Source organism: Canis lupus, chromosome 25, assembly GCF_003254725.2.
Source record: "Canis lupus dingo isolate Sandy chromosome 25, ASM325472v2, whole genome shotgun sequence".
NCBI classification, from domain to species: domain Eukaryota; kingdom Metazoa; phylum Chordata; class Mammalia; order Carnivora; family Canidae; genus Canis; species Canis lupus.
This window is the reverse complement of record NC_064267.1, coordinates 15,542,806-15,557,528: the sequence shown is the minus strand read 5'-3', so window position 1 is coordinate 15,557,528 and position 14,723 is coordinate 15,542,806. Positions and strand designations below refer to the sequence as shown.

The 14,723-nt window shown below is 35.1% G+C and overlaps 1 pseudogene; it reads left to right on the top strand.

The window, feature by feature from the left end:
* The first annotated feature begins 7,456 nt into the window (after positions 1-7,456).
* LOC112670191 (host cell factor 1-like) overlaps positions 7,457-14,723 on the top strand; it is a 75,887-nt pseudogene continuing 68,620 nt past the window's right edge.

Genomic DNA, 14,723 nt, shown 5'->3' with positions numbered 1-14,723 from the left:
TCACTGAATGATCTTGGCAACCTTATTGAAAATCATTGACCAAATAAGTGAGGTTTTATTTCTGGGCTTTCTATTTATTCTATTGGTCTATATTTCAGTTCTTGTGACAGTACCTTACTTTTGATTCCTATAGCTTTTTGGCAAGCTTGAAATCAGAAAGTGTGAGTCCTCCAATTTTGTTCTTTTCAAGATTGTTTTGACTATTCTGGATCACTTGAGTCTTATGATTGGTTTTTCTATTTCTGTAAAATAAAAAATCACTATTATTTTGCTAGGGATTGCTTTCAACCTAGAGATCACTTTGCACATTATCAGCTTAACAATCTTAAATCTTCCAAACATGACTTCATGATATATTCCCATTTATTTATGCCTTTTTAAATAGAAATCTTTGAATGCAAATCTTTTGCCTCTTCATTTAAATCTTTTACTAAGCATGTTATCATTCTGGATGCTATTGTAAATGGAAAATTTTTACATTTCTTTTTCAGATTGTTCATTGTTAGTGTTTAGAAATGTGGCTGATTTTTGTATGTTGATTTTATAGCCTCTAATTTTAATCATTATATTCCAAGAGTATAGAACGATAAGCAGGTATTGTATAGCTATTGAATAAAGTCATTAAGAACCTAGAACATTTTCTTATTCGTTAAGTAATTTATAAGGATCAGTCTGAGCAGATGCTAAAATATATTACTACACAGCACTATCATATCAATTAAACTTTTTAATAATACATGTAAAAACAGTGAAATGCCATACTTTACACATATTTTCCAGCTTATGGTGCACAGAAATGCTATTGAACTTTACTTAGTTATCTTGCATATCTTTAGCAAGATTGTTTTAGCTTGTTTGGTTCGATTATTCTGTATATATATATATATATATATATATATATATAAGTAATAGATATGAAATTATGAAATGTGTTCTCTTATTTTCCTATGTTTATTCTTTTCTATCTTTTCACATTACAATATGTTAACAAAAAAAATGAAAGCATGTAAAATAATAATGGTAATAGTACCAATATTATTTTGTTTCAATTTTGAAAAAAAGAGTTTGTCTTTGGATAAAATTGGCTTTTGGAAACCTATTTTGGAATTAGTGAATGTCAGGGCATGACTTTGCTACAGGGAAGAGAGGTGGTATTCTGTTCTTCCATCAGGAGGTACACAGTATCTTTTAGTGCCCTTTTTTGTGATGGTGGCATATACCAATGATGAGTGACAATGTTTTATAGCAAATAATACTGCAAAATTGTTTTGACTTTATAAAAATTTGAAATGTATATTTAAATTGTTTTATAAGCAAACAAAAATTCAAAGTAGTAATAAAAATGATTCAAAGTAAATGACAGAAAATTTTTTCTATATGAATGACATCTAGAAAATTAAGATAAAGAGCCCCATAGAAATATGAACAAAGAACAAATGAGTCACAGAATTGAAGAATAAAAGAAAAATTAATACATGAAAGGTATTTATTGTCAATAGAAATCAAAGTAATTAAATTAAAATGTAATGCTTCACATATCAAATTGCCAAAGACATTTCCAGCTCATCTTTTGCTGATAGAGTACATAAAGATACATATTTTTTATCAGCTCTTTGGCTATATGTATCAAAAGTTTCAAAAAGCATTATGTCCTTTGATCTCTATTTCTCATTTGAAGAACTTTCCTAGAATAAAAATATAGAGATACCAAATATAAAGACATAAAAGTAAATAACATTCATACCAGCTTTACTAAAGTGGAGAAAATTAAGAACAATTTGAATTTTCACACTAGAAGATTCTGTTTAAATCCACTACAGTACATTATATGATGAAATATGATTAAAATCATGTTTGAAAGAATATCCAACAAAGTAGGATAAGTATAGGATACAAAGTTAAGCTGTACAAGTCCCAAGTGGGCAACAAATAGTAAATAATTATTCCAATTGTTAATTTAAGTACATGGCCTCTGTAAATTTTCCATGCGTAAGCATGTATACTTATTTCCACCAACAAACATCTGTGATGGTACCTACTAAAGAAGTGACAGTGATAGTGTCTGTGTAGACAGCTTACAGAAGATTTTTTTTCCCATTTTACACCATTTTTGTATTTTTAAATTTTCTAAAATGAACACATATTTCTTTCATAATGACACACACACACAAATGTGATTTTTAAAGAGTAGATGTTTGCAAGGCAGAAAAAAAAAAAAACTAAGACCATACTAAACAGAAATCAAAGTGCAGGCCCAAATATAGAAGCAACAAAGGTCATGATGCTTTCTTCAGACTGTTCTCAGAATGGCAAATTTGAAGCTTTCTACTACTCTTAATGAATTTGGAGACTTTTACTGGGTCTATGATCTATAATGACCCAAACCCTCTAAATAACAGAGAAGATACTAAGCAGTGAGTACTGAGTGTGTTTTGTAGGAGTTCAGAATTGGACTATGTCATAATTTGGTTCTAGCCCATTGTTTTTCTCCTCCCTAAGGAAAATGGCTCTTGAGCAATCAATATCTTTCAAAGTTTTCTCCTATCGCAGAATTTTCAGTTTCCCATTAGAAATGTCCAAACCATTTCCTTTATAAAAATGTATCTATCACAAGGGAAATTTTAATAGCCTCTGAAGACTTACAAAGGGCCCAATGCCATTTGTTAAGGCCAAACAAGAATAGTTTCCGTTAATTTTAGATTGGCAAAAGATAAAAAATATTGTAATTGCTGCTTGTAGGCTCAGTGCACCAGTACACAATGTGCCGCATATATAACCAGTTAGGAACTATTTGAAATGCAGAAATTGTACAATAATTACAACACTTTGATTTGCAAGATTTCATTGTCCTTGTAGTAGTACAGAAATTACAGTGCCATAAATTGTAGTGATTCCACAGATTGATTTGCCATCACGGAAGTCATAAAAATGTAACCTTTGATTGCTCTGACATACCACTATTCACTGTTCATTAATAAAGAAAGACCTTAAAAATAAATAGCCTTCTTGGCATGAGCATTGGGAGGAGGAAGTAATAAAAAGCATTATACTGTATCCATAATTTTGTAACTCAGAATATTGCAAATAAACAAATTCTCCCTTGTAAAGGTAAAACTTAGTTAAAATTGAAAGCTCTCTACATCTATATATAGTGTTTCAAACAGTAGCTGGCGCATAGTAACTGTTTGCCAACCAGAGAATGAATCTACTTGTATGTCCTACAGAAACTCCTATTTCTGGTTTTCTATCTTCCTGCAGGACCAAGGTGAAATTTTAATTAAATCACCAGATATGGTAATTATGTCACAAAAATAAGCATCTAAAAGTGTTACATAGGGATCTATTGATCTTGACATTGTATCATTTTCCCCAAGTATTAGCTAATTTGGGCAAAAAGCAAAAAAAGAAAATAATGCTAATTTTCCAATGTACTTAAAGTATTATAATGGTTTTATACCTGATTTTTATGAAATTCAATATTAGAAATCATACAGGGATTGGGTGAGGGGTGAGGAAAAATAGGCAGGAATAGCCTCAGAGTGAGCCTTTTTAGGTCAAGAATTAATTATTTGAACCCCAGATTGGAGTCAACTCTAGATCTGAGTTATAAGTGGTCAATAACCCTTACCCCTTGAGGATCAAGTCAACTTACACATCTTCTCTCCTTAGTCTGGAGCCAGATTTCCCTCTTCTGTGTTCTTCATTTCCATGTAACTTTGCTGAAAATGTGAGTTGCCTGTCTTCAGGTCACCATAATGAGAGCTTGGATTTAACACCTTAATAATGAAAATTCTCTTAGGTAACACTAAATGTGTCACAATTCTACTGATACTTAAAAATTACTTACATATCTCCATTGAAAGTAAGTTAATATAATTAATTAATTTAATTATTAATTTCAAAATAACGTCAACCATGAACAAATGCAAAAAGAATCAAATACCAAGTGAAAGATTACTTCCTACTAATTTTTAAGTATTTTCAGCCCTTGCTGAATTTCATCATAGGCTCTGTCTCTCTGGCATGAGGAGAAAAAAGATTTGCTATAATACTTTTCTATGAGTCAAAATCGTTCTTAAAAGCATTCACTGCTAAAGTTTAATTCTCCAGAAATGGTTATTGCTGAAAGTTCTTTAAATTGGCTTTGATCCACTAACTGAAGAATAACAAAAGGTCATATTTGACTCCGATTCCATGCAACCTTCTTACCAAGTTGGGGGGAGGAAAGAAAGAAAAGGAAAAGACAACTTGTATTGACTACCTTCTATATATTGTAGACATTTTCTTAGATACTTTATTTGTAGAACAAGCTTATTGAATGTACTAGAGCTGATAAAGTACAAACTAGAAATCGCTTTCCTATTTTTTTCCCATTATTCCTTAATATACTTTATCTTTTTCACCATCACTTTTGGATAGGTCTTATCACCCATCAGTTGTTTCTTACCCACTAGAACAGTGTCATTTTCAGAAATGTTAATAGTCCAATTCAGCCTAAAACTTGACCTTAATCTCATACCAAATTCAACTATCTTCCCTGACCAGAGCTCAGGACCCCAACTGTGGTTAAAGAAATAGATATCTACTTTCACCTTGCTCCTTTTTTCCCTCCCCCTTCCATTTTCTGATCCTTTCAGAGTCAGGGCAGAGAAATGGAGATTAGAAAAAGGATGGTGAGGGAGGGATAAAGATCTTACCTCCTAGCTGGTGCTCCTTGTAGTTCTGACTCCGCAGAGAGTTCTGGCCACTGTCTCTCCTATGGCAGTTGTCCAAGGACTGAATCTCTTAGGGAACGTATCTGTGGATTCTTTGGAATCTCTGAGGGCAGAGATCTCTGTACAGTGCTATTTTCTGACATGGATAGTATGCTCTTTGGCTAATGTCTTGCAACCAACTCTCAGAATCTCTTACTCTTAGAGCAGGTGGCCCTAATAGGTAGGGCCCTTTCAAGATGCCTACCTTCTCATATGGCATCTAATTGACCCATTGAAAATGTAGGTGTCTTTGACAAAACAGAGGAAGTACAACTGACCCCAATGCTGACTCCTCTTCCTTGTTCTGCAATTTGGAACTGTCCTACCCAGAGTGCAGACTTCAAAATGTCCCACATGAAAAGTAACACATCAGAATCTATATATACCTATATTCCCAAATTTGAGAGACAAATAGGTTCTCACAAGAATTTTTTGCCTTGTTCTGCCCACATGGCTGTGTCCAAATAGACCTATAGCTTAGCACACATGTAATTAAATATCTTAGCTTCTTTCAAATACTTTCAATCTCTAGTAGAAGGGTTTTCTTGGAACCCTCTTTCTTGGCTGCCACTCTTCTCCCCTAAAGGGATGGGAGGAGAAAAACCTTAGAACACTGCAATTTCTCCATTCCTACAAATTCCCCTAAACATTGCCTTTACAATGTCAAATCTTCTCTCTTGGAAGCTGCAGTCAGTTGATGATTGTTGGATCATTTCTGCTGCATTTTAGAAATTCCTGCTTGGACATATTAACAACTCTTGTGGCCATTTGAGACAACAGGAAAGGTCCTATCTGACACTTTATCACCAATTCAATATCTCACTTAATCTCTACAATAGTCTTTATTACTATTTTCATTTTATGGAGGAGAATTCCAATATCCTTCGAATGTAAATAATTTCTCCAGGGTCACAGTAAGTGCTCCCAGATTTTGGAATTTTGACATACTTACCTATACATTCCATCATTATCTGTGATACTAGAACTTCAGTGTATATCAGAACAACCTGAAGCACTTTTTAAAAGTATATTGCTTGACATCCCAGTGGGTGTAAGCGAAAAGCTGGAAATTTGAATTTCTGTCAGGTTTTCAAGATATGCTGATGCTGCTGAACTGAGGATAGCACTTTGAGAAGCTCTGCTGCACCACTCATGAAAAGATGAAAGAGAAATTATGCAAGACTGTTCCTCACCCACAAAGCCATTCTTCTATACTCCATTTTTCCAGTACTTAGTATTTTTTTGGAATTTAACAAAATTTATTTCTCTAATAAAATTTTCCAAAAAAAAAAAAAACTTTTCCAGTTTTTAATTTTCCAACTGTCGGCCTCCATTATAGATTGACTAACATAACTGCTTTTCTTTTTTATTTTTTTAAATTTTTAAAAGATTTTACTTATTTATTCATGAGAGACACACAGAGAGAGAGGCAGAGACGTTGGCAGAGGGAGAAGCAGGCTCCCTGTGGGAAGCCCAAGGTGGGACTTGATCCTAGGACCCCCGGGGATCACACCCTGAGCTGAAGGCAGACATTCAACCAGTGAGCCATTCAGGTGCCCCATCTTCTTTATATGTATTTTTTATTTGTTCCTGCTTCCAAAACTTGTGTATATAAACACAGAAGTGAAATTGCTAGATTAAATGGTAATGCTATGTTTAATTTAGTGAGGAAGCATCATACTGTTTTCCAAAGCAGCTACACCATTTTACTTTCCCACAAAGTAATGTGCAAGTGTCCCAATGTCTCCATATCCACTCCAACACTTGCTGCTTTCTGTTTTCTCAAGAAACTACTTTCCTGTAAACCCTCTAAGCTCCTTTCTCTATCCTTCTTCTCCAGGAAACATTTGAAAACAAAGCAAAGTAAGCATTTCTGCACAAAGATAGGCAGTGGTTTTACTTTCCTCTCATTGGTCATTCCCACTTTGGTGAGTATTGGTTTCAAGATCTTTTCTGAATCAAGTTTGAACACATGAACAAGGTAACAGGGAGAGTAGGAAATCCAATAAATAGAATTGGAACAACCTCTCCATTTTTTTGGTAGAATCTGGCCAACTGCCTCCATGGCCAGAATTCTCTTTCATGAAAATGAGACATAGGAGTGCTATAACCATGTTTCCAGTGTTGCGGTGAAGATTGGATTTATCATCAATAGTGATGGTGAGTATTAGATTCTAGAACATAGGATAAATCTCTAAACTCACTATTGTTTTTATTTTTCCTTTTACTGTTATATTATTACAACATCAAATGACATTAGATTCCTTTCTTCTCTTGGAAGAAAAAAAGACTAATTAATATATCTAAAGAACTACAAAATATATCTAAAAAACTTCATAATGAGTAGTAAACCTTTGTGTATCTTTTCAGTGAGGAAAAAAGAGAAAATTGTGCCATATTTTATATTATTCTTTTCAAATGCTGAATATGGCCTAGTGTACTTTCCCAATTATATATGATTTATGACTATTTCTGCTTAAGCCATCAGGAGGATACTTGTTCAGAAAGACAACATTCAGAGTCTCTTAATTGGCAGATACTTCATAAGGCTGTGTCTTACTGCAAAAAGCATAATTATATTGTTTAGAAATGAAATTTAGAAATTTCATGGTTTACAGACTCTGTTAGGTACAATTTATAAATGTAGATAGGGTAATGGAGTTGTGCCTGAACTTCTAGATATAGACACATGAAGATGAGCAATGAAAATTCCAAATGCCTTGGACAATGATTATTCTCTTCGAGATGCTGCTGACTGGGATGATATGGGCATTTCACAGCTTCCCTTCTTGCCTGGGTAACAAAATCAAAGCTTTGGTTGTTCAGTGTCATTAATCAGGTAGAAATTGCATTGTAGATGCTCTTTGACTTCATACTTCTCAGTTATTTTCTTCATGAAGTAAATATTTTTGTTTTAGGAAATACAACTATTTCCAATTACAAGTTCCCAGAGAAATCTTCCTTCAGGAAGAAGGTTGGGTTGTGCAACTTAATCATTATAGCCTCTGGACTTCCCATTTTATTCTTCTCAGGCACTTTATTTCTCGCTGGGTCTCACACTTTGTGCTCTCTTGTGTTACAGGTTAATCCCTGTTCTCAGAGGGCTTGCTCAACACAATATAAAACTGGCATCTTAGCCACAGCCTAATGCAAGTTTTATCTGACTGTTAGCATTTCCCATAACAGAAAATCAGAAGTGAAATTACAGGGCAGTGCAAGTCACCAAGTAAGAGTCAAAAGAGAGAAACCAACATGTTAATGGTAGGAAAAGCAATTGTGCTGTATCTGAGTGCAAGTATGAGAAATTCTTCACCACATTCCAGTATTAACCCTAGAATTCCCTCTCAAATGTATTTGCACTGTTCTGAAACTTTTTACTGTCTTCCAAAATGTTAACTTCCAGTTGATAACAAATCTTTGACTGAAAATAACAACACTAAATATTGGGAAATGCCACAACATTCTTGGAACAAAAAAAAATGGCTTTTTAAATTTTAAGCAAATAGTGTTGAGTATTAGTAAATGTATTTTAGCAGATCTAGGAGGTCTTAGATTTTCAAGAGATTTCAATACACCAGCTTGGAAAATAATTTCATACTTGGGATAACGTGTATCTAAAAGGTTGTGACATTCACGGGAATAAAAGGCAGTGGAGGAAAAATCAAAACAGTTTTAGCCTCCTAGACATACATCTTTTGCACAGAAAGATCTTTATTATCAATTTGTGGGACTTTGCTTAATTACTTTTTTCAGAAAAACTTCTATAGAGGCCTTGATTAAGACATATTTCCAGCTTCAGAGTCTGTTTTAATCCTCCTGAGGTTTAAACTTTTCTACTTGGTTTGATAAGATTTCTCCTTTCCTCCTTGTTAATTATATTCCTCATAATTGTTTACAATAATAGGGAATTAATGCACTTGTTTTTTTCTTCTTTTGGATAAGAGTTACCAATTAAAGACAAAGCACACATAAAGTGTAACAAAATAATTATGTTTAAATGACTGCCTGTGGTTTTTCTTTTCTTTTTTAAAGATTTTATTTATTTATTTGAGAGAGACAGAGAGAGAAGCAGGGAGGAGCAGCAGATTGTGAGGGAGAAGCAGACTCCCTAGTGAGCAGGGAGCCTGATGTAGAACTCGATCCCAAGAACCCTGGTATCAGGACCTGAGCCAAAAGCAGATGTTTAACCTACTGGGGACCTAGGTGCCCCTACAGCATGTGTTTTTTTGCATTTAAAATATAAATTGGCATTTACTGATTAATTAACTAGAGCATTCCATAGTTAGTGATGACCCTAACTGAAAATAATGTCACATTACCACTCGTCTTGTTTGACTAGGTCTTATACTCTTAAAGGTCGTCAGCTTGGGGCAGCCCAGGTGGCTCAGCAGTTTAGCACCGCCTTCGGCCCAGGGCATGATTCTGGAGTCCTGGGATCAGGTCCCATGTCGGGCTCCCTGTGTGGGGCCTGCTTCTCCCTCTGCCTGTGCCTCTGCCTCTCTCTCTGTCTCTTGTGAATAAATAAATAAAATCCAAAAAAAAAAGAAAAAAGGGTCATGAGGTCCAACCAACCAACTTGTTTAACTTACCAAGCACCTTCAACCAAGGATACCGATCTATCTGCCTAACATCACTCTATAAAATCACTTCTACACATTCTTCATCATGGAAGATTTAGGATCTAGTTGGTAAGTGGTAAGCCTGTGTTTGAAATATAACAGGAATACAGGAGCTGGATCTTAACCTGTCAAGGAAAATGTAAGACACAGAGGACCAGAGGAGAAACCATACAAAATATTGACCATTGTCTTGAAAGGACAGATAACAGATACTTGATAAATTCTTTCAGGTGCTACAATTATGGAAAGATACTGAAAACAATGAGATGATAAATAATGTTCCAGAAATTTCTTTAAAAGTTAGGGAAAATGATCAAATTTTAAAAGGTGGAGGTTAAGAGAAATAAATGCATGTGTTTGGTTTCAAGAAAGTATTGCATAAATACAGGATGGTAAAGTCATGAATTGGAATTGGCAACAGTGCTGGCTGGCACAGACATCCAATGGCCTTCAGGAATTGTCACAAAAAGAAGTGATATTGTGATATCAGAGAGACAAGTGAGTACCAAGCCAATTAGGGCTTCAGGAGACAGAGGAAAGAAAGCTAGCAGCTATAACAAGGCACTGAATAAAATTTGTTTGCAAACACATGTCGATACCTTCTGGAGAAACATGGAAACACTTGAATAAAGGAAATCTTTAGACAATAGGCTGCTCTCATGGCAGATAGGGAAACAACATATCACAGAAGGCAAAAACCTGATGATGTTTATCCAAGAGATGAGAAGGCATGAAATAGAAGAAAGGGTGGCCCTGGGGGAAATTAGTAAGACTAGATCCCTGATGGAAGTGAAATGGAGGTAGATTCCAAGGTTCACTGAGATTCTCTTTAGGCAAGACATTTCTGCAGTGCCTGGATGGCTGAGTGGTTGAGCGTCTGCCTTTGGCTCAGAATGTAATCCCGGGGTCCTCGGATCGAGTCCCCATCAGGCTCCCTGCATGGAGCCTGCTTCTCCCTCTGCCTGTGTCTCTGCCTCTGTGTGTGTGTGTCTCAGGAATAAATAAATAAAATCTTAAAAAAAAAAAAGAGTCTGCCTTTGACTCAGGTCATGATCTCCCCTTGGGGTCCTGAGATTCAGCCCCGCCTCAGGTTCTCTGCTCAATAGGGAGTCGGCTTCCACCTCTTCCTCTCTGCTCTCTCTACCTCTCTCTCAAATAGATAAATACAATCTAAAAAAAAAAAAAAAAAAAGAAAGAAAGAAAAAGAAATTTTTGAGCCTTACCTGAGATACTTAAAAAAAGATTTCTGAAGAGTCTGACCTATACCTCCGAATATAATATCACATTTCTTAGGTGACCTCTAGAGTGGCACAAACCTTTATTCTGGAATTTTATTGAGGGAAACGCTCTGAGTCAAAGTATTGACACAATTTCCGGATCATTAGCTACGCTTTGTTGAGTACTTACTATGTTCCAGGCACTTTGGTAGTTACTATTTATTTTATCTCTACTCTTCATAAAAGTCCTAAAAATGAAGGCATTATCACCCTTGTTGAGAGAGGAAGAAAGTGAGGAGAGGAGTAAGCTCGAGACCAAAAGCACACAGGTGTTTCTCAAATCAATGCCATTCTTCTTTATTTTACTTTCTAAAGTATTTAACCAGATTACATGGTTGCTGAAAATAATATATGCCATAACTTTGTGAAAGGAGACAGTGGCAAAGCAATTTCAGTAATTAACCTTAAATCCTCAACTATTGTCATGTGGAGGTTTTACACAATCTATGTGATTCAAAACCATTAACTTCCCTGGATATTCTGTTTAGTTTTTCTGCTGGTGATGTTTTACTTTGTGCTTTTAGTTTATTACTCTATTTTATTGTCCTTCGTTTCAACATTTACTTATTTCTTTTCATATGGTATTGAGCTGCAAATTTATTCTTCAGAAAAAAAAAGAACCCAAAATTCGTGCTTCTATAACAAGATTAAAGAGATCTGCTAAAGAAAGATGGGAGACTAAAATGGTAGTAATGGAGGGCCAGGACATGTTCAGGACTTTTGACATTTTCAGGACTTTTGAATTAAACTACTCTGAAGTTTGGTATGCTATCTAGAGAAGATATTTTAGAAGTAGAAGCCTTCAATTTTTGTTTTCCCTCAAAAATGTTTGAGAACCATAAGACTTCATTCAAAATTCCTCTCCCTTAGCCACTGAATCTGGAGGAATGCATCCCTGTGGGGATGATAAATAACTACTGACTTGGTGGGCAATTTGCAGGCAGCTCTTATCGTATTTCTTATTTATTTCACCTCACTAAAGAAGTAGAGATATTACTCTTATCCACTTTTAGCAAATGAGGTAATTGAAGCTTAGGGATTTGAGGAACTTGCCCAAGGTCAATACTCTCAGATGGTGGAGCCGTCATTCTGATACAGCTGACTGCAAAACCCATACTCTTAACTCCTACAGTTATGATGCAATGGACATTAAATATCACAAACATATATAGTGATTATAGATGAGTTGTGGAACACAGATCAGTGATCAAGGATACAAGACATCCATCAACTTAAGACAGAAATCGGTAAACTTGTGTATATGTAAGCACACACACAAGAGATTTGTTGTTGATAGTGGTTTTATACAAATGTAGCCAAATACTATACATTTTTCCAAAATTTTTACCCATGCATCAAAGTCCTTTCAACACCAGCACATGTAAATCACATCATTTTTTGGATTGCTACAATTTTCCAGTGTTTCCTCAGTTAATGAAACTTCAAATTATCTGATTAGTTGTTCAATACTGCATTTAATTCATTTCCAATTGATTTTACAAAGCATGTGTATTTATCTACCTTTTCAATCCTGCAAGTACTTCTATAGGATAAATTCTTACAAAAGGTGTTCTTGAAGTACAGGTTTATACATTTAAAATATCAGTAGAAAAAATCATAATAAAATAAAATATCAGTAGATACTGACAAAATTCTGTCTATCCAGAGGTGGATATAAGTTCTCATTTTCACATATGCTTGCCAATCATAAGTTTTTTTTTCCAATATCCTATTCCAATTTATTCCAAGGATTATATTTAATTTTAATTTGCATTTTTTTTTTTTTTTACTAGTGTGGCTAAGTACATTCCATCTGTGAATTTCCTTTACATATTCTTTTTCTCATTTTCTCTTTGGGTTAATTGGTTTGGCTTTTTTATCTGTAGAGCCCTTTATATATAATTTATATAACTGTGTTATATATGTTGTAAATATTTTTTCAGTCTGTCTTTCATCTTTTTAGCATAGAGCATCTTCTGTTCATCAGAAAATCTTACATTAGTTCATCATTATATTTACTATTTTTATATTGATTTCATACCATGTTCAGAAAAGCCTGCTATCTCAAGATCATAGAATATATTTTCCTAAAGTTTTTAATGTTATTGTTAGCTCTTTAATCTACTTGAAATTTATTCTTGTATATGGTGAGAAGTGTGGATATAATGTATTATCCCTCAAATGTATATTCAGCAGTCCCAATATATGTTATGAAAAGTTCTCATAATCTTAGGTCAGATGTCTCAGAAGTAGATTCTTATGCAAGTGACTTATTAAGAAAGTGCTCCTACAAAGAAGCTTTGTGGTTGGTAGGGAGTGGGAAAAGCAGGAAAGGAAGGAATAAGAAGCCCAGGGAAGCCTCAGAAAATAAGTTTCCCATCTAGAGGCACAGGAGCTGGGCTCTCATCCTCATATACCAGTGTCATTAACAGATTGCCTGGAGGGGAAATTAACTGCCAGGCACTTCTGGCTCTTGGGGCATCAAATGAAGCAGATTCAATAACCTAACAATAACCCTCTAAAGAAGCTTGTAGGTATGAACTTTTAATAGTGAAGTACACAGAACCTGGAGAACAGGCACACAGAATCTCTGGAGGGACCCAAGGAATCTGAGTGGAATATGACAGATACTGACCCTTTCTCCTACTGCTCCCTCCTTTCATGCTTCGACCCATTTGCTACTTACATTGAGTACATGCCATCATGTCACAGCTTCTCCAAAATTCTGATTCTTAATAATAATTAGGGGGAAGAAACTTGGTGGGACAATGGATAGGCCATGATTCATATTATGTCTCTTCTCTACCTCCCACTCTAGATGCCCTGTACTCTCATCTAGCATCTCTGCCAGACCAGATGTCTTGAACCGGTAGGTGCCTCAGACTTTCATCCATAAGGCATTTGAGCCTCTGTTAACATGCTCTTACCAGAATGTGGTTGATATAATGATCTCTTCACAGTGGAAATTAGACATGGAACACCAAGTGACTTCCCGATGGATTACATGAGTGATCTTCTCAAAGACTGATTCCTCCTTACTCATATTATGTAGCTGTGACTCTACTTCATAATGAGGACAAAGGTAAACTACCTCTATTAGTAAAGTAACTCCATTCTTTGCCTGTTTGCCCAATGTTATAAGGAGTCAAAGATGAGCTGGTGGCAAGTAGCTGTATATCTAATTCAACTCTTTCTGGTTTCTGAGATTAAGGTATCCTTCTTCTAGGAACCCAGACCTCTGGACCCATACAGCCTAAAGTTCTTAGGAAGAAAGCACAAATACTCCCGTGAGTCAATGAGAATAATGAGTTAGCAGAGTCATCCCAACTTCCATTCCTTGGTTTTGAGATCCAGGTATTCTACTATTGATTATATTATTATATAATGGAAGTTATTTTTAATTCTATAACACACTTAAAGGTCAGCATCCCGACATTCTCTTTCTGATGCATCAAAACTCCATTTGCAGTAATAGGTAGATTAACCCAGGTGAAAGGAAGTCCATGCTGTGAATCCACAGCTTTCATCTCTGCCACCATTCCAGCTGTGGGCTCATTGTATAAGCAAGAGAAAGCTGAGGAGAGACCTGCTGACAATCACTATGTAAGTAAGTCATCTTGTCCAACTGGTTATTCTTATCTCCCCTGAAACATGATCTCTGATGGATAAGAATGTGAAATAGAAATCATCTCACTTTGATCTACTCCACACATCAAGCTGTGTGTCTCTACAAATGTCCAGTGTATTTTAGGACTCTTGCCTGAATTGCTTTATTTTTTTTTAAACTGAATTTTTTTACTTACTTACATACATTTAAAGTTATTCTGCCTTTTCATGGCTTGATTGCTCATTTATTTTTATCAGTGAATAATATTCCATTATTGGGTGTGTGTAGTAACATTCCATGGTATTAATGTATCTGTTTTTCCATTCACCCATTGAAGGCCATCTTCATTGCTTCCAGCTTTGGGTTACTATGAATAAAGCTTTATAGATATTTACACATAGTTTTTTTCTGTGTGCATAACTTTTCAAATCAGTTGGGTAAACACTAGGGTGAAATTTCTGGATCA